The sequence below is a fragment of the Anabas testudineus genome, chromosome 11, assembly GCF_900324465.2.
Source record: "Anabas testudineus chromosome 11, fAnaTes1.2, whole genome shotgun sequence".
NCBI classification, from domain to species: domain Eukaryota; kingdom Metazoa; phylum Chordata; class Actinopteri; order Anabantiformes; family Anabantidae; genus Anabas; species Anabas testudineus.
This window is the reverse complement of record NC_046620.1, coordinates 17,031,964-17,044,845: the sequence shown is the minus strand read 5'-3', so window position 1 is coordinate 17,044,845 and position 12,882 is coordinate 17,031,964.

The following is a 12,882-nucleotide window of genomic DNA, read 5'->3' as shown; positions in this document are numbered from 1 at the left end:
TGCACCCAATTATTCTCCATAAAAATCAATGCCCTGACCACGTCTGTCTAGAGACTTTTGTCTTCTCATTGTGCATTACAGTAAAGAAAATAAAGACATGTTAGCATGTGATTTGTGGAGTTTCATTTTTTTCCCCCAGGAACAGTGGCTTGTGCTTTTAGTTTGAATCTAACATCTAGCGTCATATATTTTAGACTCCATGCATGCATAACAGAACAATTTATATACTGTGTCATTTTGTTTACCAAGTGAATCTTCATTTATCAACCTAACTTATTTGTATTTTCAGGTCGTAAGGTATATATACTTACTTTTGGGACAAGTAAACTATATCGTTATCAACTAATTTGAAAATATCTCAATTAAACTTTGAATTTGAATTTGAGTTAATTTTTTCTACTTAAATGTAACCAAAGACAACAACATTTCATACATTAAATTAAATCTACTAATGGCATAGCTCATAACAAGATCCCTGGTTCACTCTTTAGTAATGGAACAATTCATTTTTTATTAGCATTAGTCAACAATAATATATCTGTCATTTCCAAATAACAGATTATTATTTGTTAGATTAGTGAGCTTATCATAAGAGCAGCTAACAATAGGTTATATTATTTTTTTTACAATTCTTGATTATTTACTTTACCAACTTTCAAACATTAACTAGGAGGTAATTGAAAATTATTTGCAGTTTGTGTCTAATGAGTTCTCCTACTGATTTAATATAATTTTGTGGCACTCAGTGACTGTACAGCTCTCATTGTATTATTCGTTGTAGTATTTGGATGGAACAATCAATCCCTTAGAGAAGTACTAATGAGCTTGTTTGATGCCATCCAAGACAATCTTGGATTAAAGACTGAATTTCTGTATTCTGTTTTGTATTTGAACTCAGATAATGTATGCATTTTAAACATCATGGGAGCATCTGTACACTCATCTTGCATTGGGAACAAGTGTCCTTATATGTACCCTGCAGTAGTATTTTCCCCCATTGGGTAGTTGGACTAGGCTGAGACCCTTGAGTGTTATTTTGTGCCTTCTCAGCAACCTTGCTTCCTTCTGCTTCATCTTCAGATTTAAACTTTCCCCAGACATGTTGATTTGCAAGAAATAACCAGAAGCACTGAAAAGGGGTTGTAGCAGAGTGGAGTTCTCTAAACCAGTTCTCTAACTAGCCAAGAGTCTCCTCCCATCTTTTACGTGCTTCCCCTTCCACCCTGTGCTCAGTCTGATTGGATCACCGTGGAATGACCTACTGTATGTGTAGAGCATGGAAACGCGTGGGGTTCATTTGTGTCATGTAGTGTGTGTGTCCAGGTCAGCTCTTATTTCAAACAACCTCCTTACATTCCTGCTCCCAAAAAGGTTAGAAATGCGTACATTTGCCTGAAATTGAGACTTGGGTGTTTGAGTCCGTGTGTGCCTCATACTCAGTCTGAGGTCAAGGTAATACCCATGGATAAACCCAGCTGAAATAGGAGTGGAATGATTTAATAAGGAGAGTGTAATAGAGGGAGCAGGAAGGGGATAGATAGGATGGATGAATGTTTTGATCAGAGCAATAAAGACAGACCCCTCTCTCTGCCCCCTTTCTTTGCCCAGGGCTCTATATACGTATGTGTGTGTGTGTGTGTGCGCGTGTGTGTATGTGTATTTGTGCGCGCATGTGTTATTTGGGCACCCCTCCTCTAACAATGCACTGGGATGTGAATGAAGAAAGACAGCCAGGGGAATAGTGTAGAAAGCATAGAGACAGCTCCGGTGGACTCCATTCAATCAGTGTAGCGCCGAACCCAGCTCATCTGCTCCCTAACAATGGAGAGGTCACTATGAATTAGAGGCACACAGAGATTTGGGAGATGGAAGTAGGCGAGACACACACATGCAGACAATACAGATGCACATAGTCACCCCCTCACTTATTTTCTCCATCCTTCCGTCTACCTCCCTTATTTCCCTCTTTCCATCTCTATCGGCCTGTCTTGGCTCTAAACAGGTCCACCAACAGGCTAAGCATTGTGCAGCGCCCCAGAGACTGAGTGTGACATTTAGTGCGCTTGGTTCCATTTCCCGTCATTATCGGCTGTCTTTTCTACAGTGGTTCTACGACAATAGCTGCTGTCTCACTCCAAACTGGCCCTGCTGCTGTTGATGCCTGTTGAGAATAGGCCGGGGCTTTTTGTAGGGCTGCAAAGGGCCCCCGGTTTCCTGATGGGCTGTATTGACTAGGCATCTGTTTCAGACCAAAGCAGTAGTTATTGAGGGATGGATGGTGGGAAATATGTGGCCGTATAGAGTGTTGATTAGATTACATTTTGTTTCCAAATGTATGCTGGGGCCAGTCTTAAAGGGAACTCACACGGTCTCACGGTATATTGTGGTTTCAAGATTTACTACCATTGAAAAGTGTACATTTGATTAAAGTAAAGTCAAAGTAAACTCCAGGAACATGTTTTTCGAGAAAGGCTGGAGTTAAAAAAGCTGAAAAGGAGTTTTCTTAGGGTTTCAAATGCAGAAGCTAACCCACACCTTACGCCATGACTTCAGCTCCATTCTGTAGCAGCTATTTGGTATCAATTAACACCCCAGTACGCTGCAAGTGAGCTTGTTCAAGTGTCGGCTTGGTTAAACTAAAGAAATAGTTTTTGCCTTTGTTATCATGCTAACGAGCTAATTAGATTTGTGTGACACTCAAATAGCTAACAAAGTGCTAAAAACACTAAAATCCAACTTCTGTCATTAGTTAGAGCCAACACATTTGCATAGCAACCTGTTTTGATTAACTCCACTAGTTGCACGGAGTTATCTCTGAGAGCATGAGGGGAGGTTCATTGTTAATCATATCCTACAACTACATTCTTAGAAAATTTCATCTATTGTTGCTGTGAAAAGACTGTGAACCCTTGAGGGGATTTAGGTTGAGTTCTGTGGGTTAACATATGTTGCCACATCTGTTAGTTTTTCACTTTCTAATGCATAATGCAAATAATCAAACCAATCATTGTGTTACACCATTGGATATGAGTTAATTATATTTTATTGGAGTTACTTATGTTTCTCTCTTTCTTTTCTCTATCTCTGCGGTGCAAGTGAACTACCTTGACATGGGATTGTGGAAAAACTGATTATCAAAAAATATTTCTCTTTCACTTCACGTCTGGTCCATTAAATGACATATTATGCCCCTGGATAATAGGGCAACCTTTATTTGCCATTGAAATATGCATGTTCAATTTTCCTCTGCTGAACAGCTATGATATTTCTTGTGTTTCTGTGAGAAAATGTACAGCTGGTTAGATTTAAAATAGTGTTTTACAAGCCTGAAGGGGGTCTTGATAAACACTGATATAAGGTTATGCCACAGGGGATCTAGGCATCAACCTTAGCACTAATTCAAGACCAAGACTTGTGCTCCATAATTTGTTCCTTACAAACACTGGCATATGCTGACATAACTCTTGCTGTCCCATGGCAGTCTCATTCATGTTCCCATACAAGCCTAAACCAATGCCCTGAGAACATTTGAACACAATGTCTTTCAGTCCTGAGCCACTGTGGTTTTACCTGATTTATTGGCTTTCCTCTTACTAATTGGGGTCAGGGCATGAGCAGTAAAAGAGGATGGCAGAAACAGAGAGCACGGATGGAGGTCAGTTTGTTCTCTTCGCCTTGTTTACCATCTTTGACTGTCTCCAGCCAGCAACTGCTAAATGTACTCACAGACAGCCGTGAGTGTGTTCATGTGTGTGTGTGCATACACGCGCGGGCCTGTTAAGCTGTTAAACACATTGTATATATTTATCCTAGAGGATGAATTCGGGGCATCCAACTGATGAGTCTTGGATTTAGCCTGATCAGTCTGGCTCTGGAGCAAGAGGGAGGGAGTGATGGGGGGAGGCTGGGGATGAGTCACTGTTATTCAGCCAGTGGCTAGTGGTTAAATGGATATATAAGCATGCAGTCTAACCCTGTTGACACGATGTGGGTTTTAATCTTCACAAGTGAACTGGTGCACGCGTAAGAATGGTAAAGAGAGAGACGTAATAGAGTGAAATGCAGGCTCATCAGAATGGAATAAAACAATAGGCAGTCATGATGAAAACAAGCATTCACCCACACATAAAGCTTCCCATTACCACATTTGTGGATAATGAATGAAGTTTAGTGTTTGCTGTGAAGGACTCTGAGGTTATTATTTGGTCTTAAAGTGTGTGGGGAGGAGAATGAAGTCCGCTAACTTGATTCTTCCTAATTCAATCTGTCTTTGTTTAACATTAAACAGTCCTGTGTGCGCTAAAGCCACTGTAACCCCCACAACCACCTGCAGGTCATCCCTCATTTTTCTGTTCCTCTCTTGGCTTTGACTGTAGATTTGTATACTGCAAAAGCACTCATTTCCACCTTTTGATCAGCTTCTACTAAAAGTCACAATGTCTCAGCCAAGCAAGTTTTTTTTTAGTTTTCATCATTATTTACAACCTGTGTCTTGTGAGACTTCATGGAAATGCAATATTAAATCACCCCTCTACAATAATTAGAACAAATTTTGGACTTTTCAGCCACAGCCACATTGATCCATTGATGCATATATATGTATGATGTATCCATATATATACAAATTATCGATTATAACATGTCACATATAGTGACTTGTTATCAACATGGCTTAATATTTGCGTGTGTTTTGAGACAACATTTACAGTAACACTTGAAAAACTTGGCTTTTGTTGTTGAATGGAAAAAGGTGTTGATGCTGCATAAAATAAAATCAGATGAGACCAGATCCTTGTTTTCCTATGCCTCTCCTTTCCCCTCTTTTCCCTCCCTTGCTCTCCCTTAAGCTGTCTGACGCTGTTTGTTTGTGTTTGCCTCTCCAGGAAGTTAGAAATAAATGCTGGCGTGCCTCTCTTTCCTCCCCCACCACAACCTCGCTCGTCCCAGCTGTTTCCTCTATCCTCCCTCTCTCTGCCTCAGCAGGGCTCCTCCGCCCCCATCCATCAGTCCTAATCTCTAACCTGCGTTCCTCAGCAGGGGATGGGGTCGCTACAGGACTCCAACAACTGTCCGCCCTGACAGAACATCCATGCCACAATGCCCCTTGTTTCCTTTCCATGCTCTGCGCTCCTCCGCCCTGGCACCCTGGGGCTGTTGTCTTGCTGGTTTGTGACCAGTTACCAGTGCATCAGAAGGGAATATAATGAGCAAAAACAGCCATTTCCCTTCAACAAACAGCCTGGAATTTAACTACCAACCAATCGGCAGCTGAGCTTAAAGCAAGTATGTTTGCTCTTTTGAAGTTTTTATAGCTGCCAAGTCACTGGGGGTTATGTGACCAGCTGTTATCCGCATGCAGAACTGTTTACATCTGTCACTGTGTGTAAGCATGTGTGTGAATTCCAGGATGTTGGCGAAGCACTGACACCGAGTTCAGAGACAGGAAGCCTAGACCCTTCCCGCTTGGTACTTTGTCATTGTTGGGTCAGACAGAACAAGTCAATTCTCTCGGTGTTAATGTGTGCGTCAGGATGAGACAGCGTGCGAGTGGTAAGTACTGTGAGAAATGTGAGAAATTGCTAAACATTTTCATAAAAGCACATCAGGAGGTCATTACAGAAACTCTGGCTTGTTGACAACACGTTTGGTTCTAATCATATTCTGACAATACAGATGATAATCATACCTGGTCGCATTAATAAACAACTTCAGTCCATCATTAGCACACTCTGCAGGTACCGTGAGGTGAGAAAAGCCCAGATGAGTACACAGAGTGAGAATAGGAGGCTCGTATTAATGTATTCAGAGAAGTAATTATGTAAACAGAGCTATTGCCTGGACATGAGCTGAAGAGATTACAGAGAACAGGCCTGAGGATGATTCACACTGCAGAGACTAGCAGACCGCTCTGTCTGATGCCTTAGGTAACCTAGAGGGAACGCACATACACACACACACAAACATGAATTCACTGAGCTCACAAGCACCAGCAGGAATGTGTAGGAACATAGAGCAAACAATGAATGCACTGTCGAAAACTGTGCTGTGAAGCCACACACACAAGGAAACATGTAAGAAAAAGGCAGTCGGTATTCTGTTATTGTTGTTAAGAATGTGACGGTTGATAATTTAAGGCTGGATTGCTAATTTGGCAACACGGGTAACTTCAGCCCAGTATAACAATTACAATTAATGTGGTTGTGCACATCATCAGGAATTAATGCTAAATGTACTTGTGATGCATCTTTGCGTGTGGCCAACCAGCAGTATCAAACAATGTCTGCTGTAGTTATGAAGAATCACCACAACAGTAGGAGAAAGTGTTGGGGAAAGGCTCGTTGAGTTTGCCCACAACTACCCGCATCTACAGTACTAAAAGTCTTAGGCCACCAATAAATTGATCATTTCTTGGCTGCTTTGTGGTGGTTAAGATGGTGAAAGGAGCTGCTGCGGAAAATGGCCATGCTGTACACAATCTGCATGGTTGAATATGATTGTATGTTACTATCAGCTGGTAACTGAGCAGTTGATAGTGAAGCATGAGTAACGCAACTGCTGTGAGCCCATTCCCACGTACTGACCAATACGACTTATACTTATACAGTGCAGTGTGTTTCGGGCATATTTAAATTCTAAGTGTCCAGGGGACTCTCTACTCCTTCCTGCATTTACTGTTACTGCTTTGCCAATGCCAACACTATGTACCAGTATGTAATTGATTACTGATTATGAGCAGTAAAATGAGGCACTGGTTGCTCTCATAAATGTTTGTTATGTCAAAGAAATGTGCCCGTTTAGCATTTGTTTTTTTCCTGCAGATTAATTCACAACTGCCTGATGTCATCAGACATTTATTCCCATTTTTGTGGCAAATTTCCAGTCAGCAGTTTTCATGCGCCGTCTCACGAAGATTAGGCCCCTATTCTTGATCCCACCTGCAGACGTTTAATTGACTCAGGTGTTTTTCCAGCCAGAGAAACACATGGTCAGCGACCAGCAGCAGTATTCTACAAAAGCAGTTATTTGAATTAATCAAAAAAAAGTTGTCGGCTATTCAGAAGTTTCGAACTGGGTTAGTACTTTTTATAGTCTGCTGTTTGTAAAGTATTCAATTTAAAACTTGGAAAAGTCAGGTTACGAAAAGCACACATGGTGATAGTTGTGGGGTTTACCTGTCAATTCATAGCACAATAACAAATCTTTGCCCCAGCTCCCCTGACAGGTTAATCCGGTTGTGGACATCAACAAACACGCCAGGACGTGCGCTCGGTATTGCTCAACACACACTGGAGTACACGTAATTTCACCGAACGCATACACAATAAATCCATTCCCTGAAGCTAATAATTTTTGATAGTTATAATGCACAATCCCATGTTGTTCTTTCCATGACTCGCTCGCCTGCCTCTCTCACACTCCGTTGTTTTCTTGGAAAACACTCTGTTGTCTTTGGATGAAAATATGTGATGTAGACAGATAGGGAGCCTGGGGTGGCAGAAGATGACCATCAAGTAAAACTTAAAAAAAAAAAAAAAGCTCCCTTCTCTTGAATTAATGGAGCCAAATAGTTGTCTCACTTTGTTGTTCTGTTCCCTTTAATTTAGTGTTTTCTGTTTGCATGTGCAACAAAAAACAGGACAGGCATCCTGTCCTGTGTCATCCTGTTCATGTGAACGCATCTGTGTGTGTTTGTTGTTGTTTTTTTTTTCCTTTATGTGATGTAACTACAGCTACTTATGTTTGTGTGGCCTACTTTCTCTCTATCTGCTCTCATCATCTGGCGGAGGGAAGGAAAATCCTACTGTTCTCCGTGTGTGTTTGCGATGGGTGGGGATGTGGGGTGTCACACCTGAGCCCGGTGATTAGTTGCAGTAACCCCCTCTAGACACACATGCATGCACACACAGCCAATACCCAGGTTAATGACACTGACATGAAGGATATGTCCTAGCCCTTCTCATTCCCTCAGAGATCATTAGGCGGCGTTGTGCGACCTTATTCATCTTCCCCTCTCTAACACGTGTCTACTGGCCCACGGTTCCACCAGATGTATGCCCTGCAGCTACAGTCACAATGCCATCTCTCAATGTGTGTGTGTGTGTGTGTGTGTGTGTGTGTGTGTGTGTGTGTGTGTGTGTGTGTGTGTGTGTGTGTGTGTGTGTGTCTGTGTCTGTGTGTTTCTGTGTTTTCTGGCACAAAACCCACCTTTTCCTGGCTGCTCTGAGAGTAAGGAAACCGGGTCACCATTACAGTGGTGTGCAGAGGATTATAGCCTCTACCCATCCTTACCTCCATCTCTCCACGCATCCATCCTGCCTCTCTCCCCACTCTGCTATCCATCTTTGCCCCCTCCGGTTGCTTATGGCTATACTCATTATTATCCGAGGTCAGCGAAAGAGAGGTTCATGTCAAGAATGGTCCCCCTTCATCTCCCTCACTCTTTTCCTCTTGAGGATTGAGAGAGAGACACAGAGAGGAAGTGTGAACGAGAGAGAGAGAGAGATGATGGGGCTTGGTAGGGTGTAAATGGGGTGAGATGACAGACTGGAGTCGGGAATTGGGGGAGGATTATGGAGGCAAGAGACTTGGAGTGGGGATGAGGATGGGGTGGCAGTTGTCATGGAGACAAGTCGCCGTGGAAACAGCCCTTTTTCCAGACAGACATGCAGGCAGGCAGACAGACACACAGGGGCTGACTGCTGAGTGTGTGAATATGAAAGGGGTATGAGACGGCAGCGACCGCGTGCACACACACACACACAGGAAAAGAAAGAAAGCTCTTATCTTTGTTTAGATTGTTACTCCTACACATACTTTAGTTTATTTTAACACCAGCACATTTTGATGAATTTCACTTCTCCTCAAATGTTACTCCTGAGAAATAAAGTATTCTTTCTTCACTGTGATTCTCTTCCAAGATCTTAAAATGTTCCAGATTTTTTCCCCAAACCTTAGTTCTTGAGATACCACTAATATCCAAAAGCAAAGTTTTTTTCTGATTTATAAATAGTATCAGGTTGTATTTCTTTGAGAGTCTTACTTTGATATAGTTGTCAGACAGACATGTCGGACAACCACTCAGCATTTTGCATGGTTCTCTTTGGACTAATTAAATAGATTTGCAAGTTTGACATTTTAGAATCTCTACATTCAGTATATATTCAAATATCTATTAATATAAAGACCCTTAAATATGTGGTTCACGTGGTAAAGTAAGTTGTCCACTCACTGTAGGACAGACGATCCCCAGCCCTTCATATGTAGGTGTTTTGAACTCCCAGTGGCACGACCAGCAACTGTATAGGACTCTGTTAGTAACATTATATACATTTATTGTTTTCATTAGACTAACTTGTTTTTAAAAACTCCAAATTCTCCAATCTTGGTGGAATATGATATTATACAAGTATGTCTGAAATTCCACTCTTAAAATTTTCTTTACCTTTACATGTCAAATGGTTAATCAGGAGAATCGTAGGAGGAGTCTTATTGTCTCATACAATCCTTAGCCGAGTCCATTAACATTGGGTATCTCACATTAGTCTGATCCTCTGCAAATTTTTTTCATTGTCGATAAAATATGTATCTGACACATTGAAATAACTGTAGCTGTAGTTGACAAAATTAGACACACCTTATTAACAGGTTTCATGTTAATTAGCAGCAGCTGGTACGACCTGCCTAAATGTTGCTCTTTAAGCGGTGAAAGCAATGATTAACTCAAGTTAGAATGAAAAGCTGCTAACCAAATGTTTTATACAATGTTTTTCAGTATTCCAGGTGCTAGTACAGTGTGTGTGTTTGACTGACCTGCCTGCAGTCTGCTCAGTTGCACCTGCGTCATAGTGATAGGATACATCCTCTGGGAACCATGAATGGTGTACTAAATGGTGTGCCAATTCCTCTGGTAGAGATATAAAACACTGATCTGCTCATGACATCAAATCACCAAAGTCTGTAGAATGCATCCTCTTGAGACCATGAATGTTTCTAGAAGGGTTCAAGGCAATCCATGCAACAGATGTTGAGTTGTTAAGAGTTTGGACAGGCTAGCAGACATACAACAGCACCATCTATGGAACCTGCTAGCCTGGCTAAAATTAAGATGGGAATTGATCAGATTTCCTGACTTTGTAGTCTGGTTTTGTAAACTTACTTTTTGTATTTGTGGTCAGACACAGAGAAATATGTGCAATCAGATATGATGGAAATACATTTTCCGAACGAACAGGATGGCAGTCCTTCGTTTCTTCTGCAATATTGTTCAAAGTGGCTTTGAAATTTCTTGTAAAACATGTCCACAACAACCTCCCAGAAATGTCATACCATCTGTTGCTGCCATTTATAAAGCACCCATTTGTGGTTGCATGACCATTGCTGTGTATTGCAAAGTCAATGCCTTTGTTTTTGTCTTTGAACGGTGGCCAACAAATGAACTCCTAAAACAGTCCTTAGATGTTTGTCATGCAATTCGACATTCGAGAAGCATACTTGCTTACTTTTTAAACATGGTTTATGGAAACAGATTTTGTTTTTCATATTCAAGTCACTTTTTTCCCCCTACTACCATAATGATAACAAATTGGTGGTTTTAACGGGGATGCCCGACAGTTGCAGTAGGAGCTGTTATCATATGTTGTTGTTGTGCAATAAGGAGCTGAGTGAGAGAGAACACTGATGACACTGTGACTTTCAGTAAAGCCACTCACTGCTGTAGGTCAAATCACACCAATCCCTCTCTCATAACCAGTAAAGTGAGTTGTTGCGTCAACATTTCATGAAGAGGCTAAAAAAGTATAAAGTCAGACTGTTTTCCCGGGACAGTCGGGTTCAATCTGCATTAGAGTTGTTGCAGTGATCACATGTAATGAACGTAAACATCTTCAGCAATTCCAGATAACTTAGCACAAAGACTGAGGGAAATAGGTTGCATGGCTATGTCCAGAATAAATATTGATGACCACATATTGTGTATGTTCCTGTTCATAACCTGTGCATAGACACCATGTGTTTGCCAGTAACAAGGAAGCACTCTGCTGCTACGGTAAAGTTTCTTTTAGCGTCTTTGCTCACATGTGGGAATGTGTCACATTGTCTGTGTCATCTGCTGCTTGTTAAAAGATTATGTGTGTATTATAGCAAATATTTTTACTACTCTTAAGATACAACATGCTTTATTAGAAATACTAGAGATGAACTTTCATCCACAGCAGGTTAACAGCAACAAAAATAAGATCTTGTGTATTCATTGCCAGGTCTGGCTACTTACAAGGGTAATTGTACTAAAATACAGTCCCCCTCCACACGCCTTGAAATGGCAAGGCCAATTCATGTGTGTTTGCTTTTGCTTGTACACTGAAAACGTTTGCATATAAGATCAAGAGATGAATATGAGATCAAAGAATTTCTGAATTTCAGCTGTTATATTGTGTTTTTCTTTACAATGAGGTATTTTAAACGACATAGACCATAGCGTATTTGTTTCAGATCACCCAAATCTTAAGGAGGTGTGTGAGCTTTTGTTACCTAGGTGTGTCCTGTGAGACTGATCCAGACAAACAATAAATAGCTCTAAATGTCTGCTCTTAGGTTTTACCAGTGGAGACCCAAACTGTTTTTAAAAATGATGAAGAAAGAAACCACTGGTGTACTAAGCATCATTCACAGACCGAACTGACGGAAGGAAAGCAGCAAAAGCTAATGACAGAAGCATTGTATGTAGAAAAGTGAAATGCAAATGTAAATGTAAATGTAGAGGCATACATTTCTAAACCTAAATGACATGCAGAGGCCATACCACAAGATGCAAACCCCTCATTAGCAGTAAGAAGTGGAAAGCCAGGTTGAAATTTACAAAATCGTACACACATGAGACATAGATGGGACATGGACTGATCCAAGATTCACCTCTACCACAGTGAAGAAAAAGGCTACAGTGTGGAAGAAGAAAGGATCAGCTCGTCATCCAACCCATACATGCTCGTCTCTGAAGAACAGTGCAGGATTCTGAAGGAGGCTCATAATCTAGATGATATAACTCATCATGACAGCAGCCAGGAGTGAAAGTAGTTTTTCTTAGTAGTAATTCTTGCTGGTAGCTACTTCCACAACCTTTCAATCCATTTTCAGCTGCAGCATCTCTGTCTTTTCTCCTAAACATTTAAATATATGTTCTCTGCGTTATTCTCTTTGTATGTTCTTGGCACATCTCCCACGAAAGGCTGTTACTTTGATGTTTCTCCCTTTAAACAACAGAGATATATTTAGAACATGCTGAGAGCATGTCTGGAAATCACAAAAATGTTTGGAATGTAGCTGGAATCATTTGCTATCTGCCCTGATCCGGTGCAAACAATACTAATAATGTCTGTTGTGTAATTGTGGGGAAATTAAACATCCCAGAACAATAAGTAAAATGTACCTAACCAAGTGCTGGACTGGTCACTAACTAACTCACTAATAGGGAAAGTGAGCTGGGTCTAGATCATCGTGAGGTTAGTTTCACCCCACTGGTGATGCCTTGTCACGTGGTCTACCATTTACAGAGAATCCTCACACACAGCTTGTCTGAGTGGCGGCTTGCGTTGGTGGAATATAACTGTGGAGCAACACAACTTGTTCTACTACACAATTGTTAGTTGCAAACGTCTTCCTGCCAGAAGCCCACAGCACTGGACATCAGTCAGCCGCAGCGCACTGGTGCAAGGTCGTGCTAACGTTAACGAGCAGTAATGAAAGATCAAAACACGACACGGACGGTTTAGAGGCAATTTGTAACGACTTAGAAGCAATTAATAAGTAGACAAAGGGTTGTTTAAGCTGACATAACACTAGCAGATGTGTTTTCTTGCCGAAAGTGCTATCGTGACTGGTTTTGAATGT